The following is a 6,000-nucleotide window of genomic DNA, read 5'->3' on the forward strand; positions in this document are numbered from 1 at the left end:
TTAACCAGCTCTGTCCTCCACTAATCAGTTCCTTGTGGGCAGGGACCACATCTTGCCCAGCCTTCCAGCCACCGTGAGAGCTAGGAGAAAAGTCCTAGGCAGATCGCATCACAGCTTTGCTGCTACCCATCCTCCCTGTGTGTGGCTGCGGCGAGTTAGCTGAGCCACCACCCCATCACCTGGCCCGGAAGCACTTAGCAGGTGTGAGAGGCGTCCTTGTGGTCAGGGTGCAGAACTAGTCCTGGAGGGCCAGGCTCAGGGGCCCCTGCTAGGGGGGGGGGGGGAGTCTGAAGCGTTCTGAAGGAGCTCTAGGAGTCTCCCAGGTCACACTGTTGAGGGGAACATTCCACTGGGTACCCCTCAAAGCACAGAGAGCCTGCTTATGCCCCACCAAGTGAACTCAAGGAAGCTAGGGCTCCATTTTCTATGATGTGCCACAAGTCAGGGCTGGCCACAGTAGACGTTCAGGTGAGGGGTGGAAGGCAGACATGTGGCACCCAGGGCTGCGGCCGCGTGTGCGAACGGCCATGGTCACACGCCCGCGGCCCGCACCACCAGCCCCCGCTCCTCCAGAAACTGAGTCGGGTTCCCCAGTCCTGAGCCAGGCACGCACGCGTGCGGCCAAGGAACTCCTGGTGCAGGTGCCCAGATCACGGCGCATGGCAGGCTAGCGGCTCTCAGTCCTCAGTCTCCATTTTTGCCTCTCCCCGCTGGCTCCAGCGCTGCCAGACCCCACGGCCCAGGCTTTGCTGGCCTTCTGCAGGGCCTCCCCCAGCTGTGCTGCGCCAGGCCTGGCAGCCTCAGCTCTGCCTCCCCGCAGTGCCCTCTGGATGCCAACACCCAGCTCCCTGAGTGCCGCCCACATTCAGATGCTGTGAGGAAGCGTCATCCCTTGTTTTAGGGATGTGTCCGCGGCACATGGTCCTCACCTTGACTGTGATGCTGGGGCTGGGGCGCAGTGGGTTAAGCTACGCGGCTGTGATGCCAGCCAGCATCCCAAATGAGCGCCAGTTCGAGTCCCAGCTGCTCCACTTGTGACCCAGCTCCCTGCTAATGCGCCTGGGAAGGCAGCAGCAGACAGCCCAAGTGCTGCGGCCCCTGCACCCACGTGGGAGACCTGGATAGAGTCCCAGGCTCCTGGCTTCAGTTTGGCCCGGCCCCGGCTATTGGGGCCATTTGGGGAGTGAACAAGAGGATCTTGCTCGCTCTCCACCTCTGTGTAACTCTGCCTTTCAAACAAATAAAATAAACTTTTAAAAAAAGAACTGTGGGCTGGCGCCGCGGCTCACTAGGCTAATCCTCCGCCTAGCGGCGCCGGCACACTAGGTTCTAGTCCCGGTCGGGGCGCCGGATCCTGTCCCAGTTGCCCCTCTTCCAGTCCATCTCTCTGCTGTGGCCCAGAAAGGCAGTGGAGGATGGCCCAAGGGCTTGGGCCCTGCACCCCATGGGATACCAGGAGAAGCACCTGGCTCCTGGCTCCAGATCAGCGCAGCTCACCGGCCGCAGCAGCCATTTGGGGGGTGAACTAACTCTAACTCTGCCTGTCAAAAAAAAAAAAAAAGAACTGTGGTGGCAGAGAAACTTCTCCCCTTTGAAGACGAACCTCAGATGGAAATTCGAGGCAGGCAAGACGGTGTATCCCCTACCCACACAGGGTCCTCACAGCCACCACCCACATCAGCCCTCTTTCCCCACAAGGAAACAGGTGCAGGGTCTCAGGAGGAGACTTGGGGCAAGAGCATGAAGCTGCAAAGACATGAATTCAGCAGCACCCCATCCGGAGAACTGGGGCGACGCTTCCAGTCCCTAAGGCGGCCGGCGTCATGAGAGCAAGCTAAGCAAATGCACTTGCTGCCAGAGCACACACGGAACTTCTACAGGGGATGAAGAAGTTTGGATTGTCATGGTCTCCCTGGGCCTCAGGGGCTCTCACGGGCCATAGGTCTTGAGGGAACAACCATACCATTTGATTTTGTCTTGTATGCCTCACACTGCCATGGAGGCTGCAGCTGCCCCTTGGTGTGTGATGTCTCCAGCCATTGGTATGCTGGAGCCAGCTCTTATTTACCTACAAGAACAAAGTGCTATGTTTTCAGGAATTTTCTTGTTGAACATGGTCATTAATTAAAAGAAAAACATTCAGAGCAAAGGTAATCGGGCATTCAGCTCAACAGGTAAGGGGCCACTTTGGATGCCTGCATCCCATAATTGGAGTGCCTGATTCAAGTCACAGCGTCACTTCTGTTTTTTTCCCCTAAGATTTATTTATATGTGTGAGGTCAGAGTTACAGAGAGAACAGGAGAGATCCTCCATCTGCTGATTCACTATGGCCTACTCTGCGTCGGGCCAAAGCCAGGAGCCAAGAGCTTCATCTGGGTCTCCCATGCGGGTACAGGGGCCCAAGCACTTGGGCCATCTTCTGCTGCCTTCCCAGGCCATTAGCAGGGAGTGGATCAGAAGTGGAGCAGCCGGGACATGAGCTGGAGTGTGAGATACAGGCATATAGGACGCCGGCATCGCAGGTGGCGGCGCTCCTCACTTCGCCACAGTCAGCCCATCAGCGTCACTTCTGATCCAGCTTCCTGCTGACTGTCACCCTGTGGGACAGCAGGTGGTAACTCAAGTACTTGGGTCCCTGCCACCCACGTGGGAGACCTGGCTTTGGCCTGTCCCAACCCAGGCCGTTGCAGGTATTTAGTGAGTGAACTGGCAGATGGACGATCTCTCACTCTCAATCTCTTTCACATAAAGTGAAGATAAAGAAATTTTGAAAAAATCTAACATGGTAATAAAGCACCAAAACCCATCACTTCCTAGTGACCTCGCTGCACTGACTACGAATGCACGCTGCCAGGGTTCTCTGCATCTGCCATGCCATGTGGTGGCAGCAGCACGTAGCACTGTGCTCCACGTCTCTCCCTAACTGCGTTCCTCCCCCTCACTCCTGTCTCTGTAACTCTTTCAAGTAAATAAATAAATCTTATTTTTTAAAAGATTTTATTTTATTTATTTGAAAGAGTAACAGAGAGAGGTAGAAACAGAAAGAGAGAGACAGAGAGAGAGAGAGAGGTAGGTCGGTCTTCCATCCACTGGTTCACTCCCCAAATGACCCCAACGGCCAGAGCTGAGCTGATCTGAAGCCAGGAGTCAGGAGCTTCTTCCGGGTCTCCCATGCAGGTGCAGGGGCCCAAGGACTTGGGCCATCTTCCACTGCTTTCCCAGGCCATAGCAGAGTGCTGGATCAGAGTGGAGTAGCCAGGACTGAACCAGCACCCATATGGGATGCCAGTGTTGCACGCTGCAGCTTTAACCCACTGTGCCACAGTGCCGGCCCCAATAAATCTTATTAAAAAAAATACCAAGTCGTACTGAAGTTGCAGTGGGTGGCATTTGCCATCAAGAGTACTGAGAGCCGGCGCCGTGGCTCAATAGGCTAATCCTCCACCTTGCGGCGCCGGCACACCGGGTTCTAGTCCCGGTTGGGGCGCCGGATTCTGTCCCGGTTGCCCCTCTTCCAGGCCAGCTCTCTGCTATGGCCAGGGAGTGCAGTGGAGGATGGCCCAGGTGCTTGGGCCCTGCACCCCATGGGAGACCAGGAAAAGCACCTGGCTCCTGGCTCCTGCCAGGATCAGCGCGGTGCGCCGGCTGCAGCGGCGGCCATTGGAGGGTGAACCAACGGCAAAGGAAGACCTTTCTCTCTCTGTCTCTCTCTCTCACTGTCCACTCTGCCTGTCAAAAAAAAAAAAAAAGAGTACTGAATATATTATTATTGCTGATGCTGCTCAACTTGTAACGGGGCTGTGTCCCCAGAATTGCATCATCCCTTGCAAACTGATGAAGTTTAAAATGCGCGCAATGCCGCTAACACCCTGACCTCCGTAGCTCAGCCGGCCAGCACGCCAGGGACAGCTGCTTCCCCTGGTGATTACGACTGTGGCGCTAACTGGGAGCTACGCACACTGCCTCTGCCCGGCATCGCAAAGGAGTGCTGTACCACAAACAGCTAGTCAGCGAGAAGAGCCAACTTCAAAGCCCAGTCTCCACGGAATGCCCTTCACTTTGACCCCATCACAAAGTCAAACAACCATTAAGAGCAACCATTGTAACTCAAGGACTGTGTTTGTAAGTTGTGTGCTTCACATTGTTTTTATTAGTTAACATTATAATGCGTGTGTATGTACACACACACACACACACACGCACGCACGCATGCTGTCTCCCCAGAGAGCTGCTTGCTAAACACTTAGCAGTGCACCTGCTGTAGCCACCAGCTATCTCAAGTCACAGGAATGGTTACTCTGCTTGCTTTTTTTTTAAATGTTATTTATTTATTTTACTGAAAAGTCAGTGAGAGAGAGAGATAGAGAGAGAGAGAGAGAGAGAGAGAGAGAAAGAGGGACCAATATTCCATCTGCTGGTTCACTTCCCAAATGCCTCCAACATTTATCTCTGGGCTAGACCAAAGCTAGTAGCCCAGAGCCCACCCTGGTCTCCCACATGGGTAGCAGGGGCCCAAGCTCTTGAGCCCTGCCTGATGCCTCCCAAGAGGCATTAGCAGGAAGCTGGGTAGGAAGCAGAGGGACCAAGACAGAAACCAGCACTCTGATGCGGACGCCAGCGTCCCAAGCAGCGACTTAACCCACTGCACCACGACGCCCACCCCTCGCAGAGTGCACGCTAGCCTACACATATTTGTGGATGTGATCAACAGTAATCTCTTTTATGGCCAATCGGAGAACAAAGGGGCCAAAGTGTCAGCTCCTGAGTGACCTCCAAGGGTCCCTTCCGTGCAGGGGCCCCAGGGGACCCAGAGGAGGCTGCCGGGCTTGCTGCAGTCGCCCACCGCAGGGGGGGCTGGGAGGCCAGGTGAGCAATGCAAATCCGTCTCGTACTTCATTCCTTCACACGTTCATAGGGAATCCTTCAGAATTCTATTAGCAACTTGCCTAAAACAAAAACCAAAACACCCACCCACCACGAGTGTTGGTTAAGCCCCAGCCAGGCCCACCAACAGTCCTAAGGAGAGCTAACACTCTCCTAGACTCCTGGATGCTGGGCTCACAGCCGCGGGTGTCGCTCCATTTCATCAAAGCAGGCAGGACCCCGTTTTATGGATAAAGGTGTTGGACACAAGGGTGCGCAGTAAATGGCTGATAGCGCAAGGGTGATGGTTCAAGCTCAATCCTGTCCCTCCGTTCCCTCTCCCCTGGGGAGCTTGTAGTCGGGGTGGCACCTGCGTGTGCCCAGGGAGCTGGAACACCATGCAGAATGCTCAGCATGAGAGCAAAGGGACGTTGCATGGAGATGGACGGAACAGACAGCGAAGCAGAGGAGGAGCAGCTGGAATACCGATGAGCGGCCGCCTGGGAGTGGGGGGTGAAGAACATGATGTGTCTGACCTGGGGGCACACTATCAACCCACCAGCTGTCAGGAAAGGTAGGACGGAGCTAGCTAATGGGCAGGGGGTCCACGTTCCAGACTGGATCAAGTCCATTTTGCATTTTATTTCCTTTGATTCCAGTGTTTACTAAAGCAGGGTTCTGGGTGAGCACACACTCGTGTGTGCTGTTGTCAGCTCCCCGCGCCCCCTGCTGCCTTCCTCGTGGCACCCTCTCAACTTCCAAGCCCGGCTCGGGGATGGCTCCATGGACGCCAACCACAACCACTCCTGGAGCTTCAGTGAACAATATCCCGGTCGGTGTCCCCACAGGCACATTCAGAACCGCCTTGCTGGGAGGAAAATCAAGTCTCTGCACCTGGCTCTCCTGGCCTTCGGCAGGCCAGCTCTGACGGCTGGGTCAATCTGTGATACTCTACAGCCACCTGGTGGGCCACAGGGGAACGCGCATGCAAGCCAAGAGGCCCGGTGACTCTGGCCCTAGAGGGAAATGGCTCTGAGAGCTGGCAAGGTCTGGATTTCCTCCGCAGGGATCTCTTAGCGCCTCCATTACCCTCATTTCTCTTCAGTAAGAGGGAAGCAGTCACCTGGCTCCTGTGG

This window comes from Oryctolagus cuniculus, chromosome 1 (genome assembly GCF_964237555.1).
Source record: "Oryctolagus cuniculus chromosome 1, mOryCun1.1, whole genome shotgun sequence".
Classification (NCBI taxonomy): domain Eukaryota; kingdom Metazoa; phylum Chordata; class Mammalia; order Lagomorpha; family Leporidae; genus Oryctolagus; species Oryctolagus cuniculus.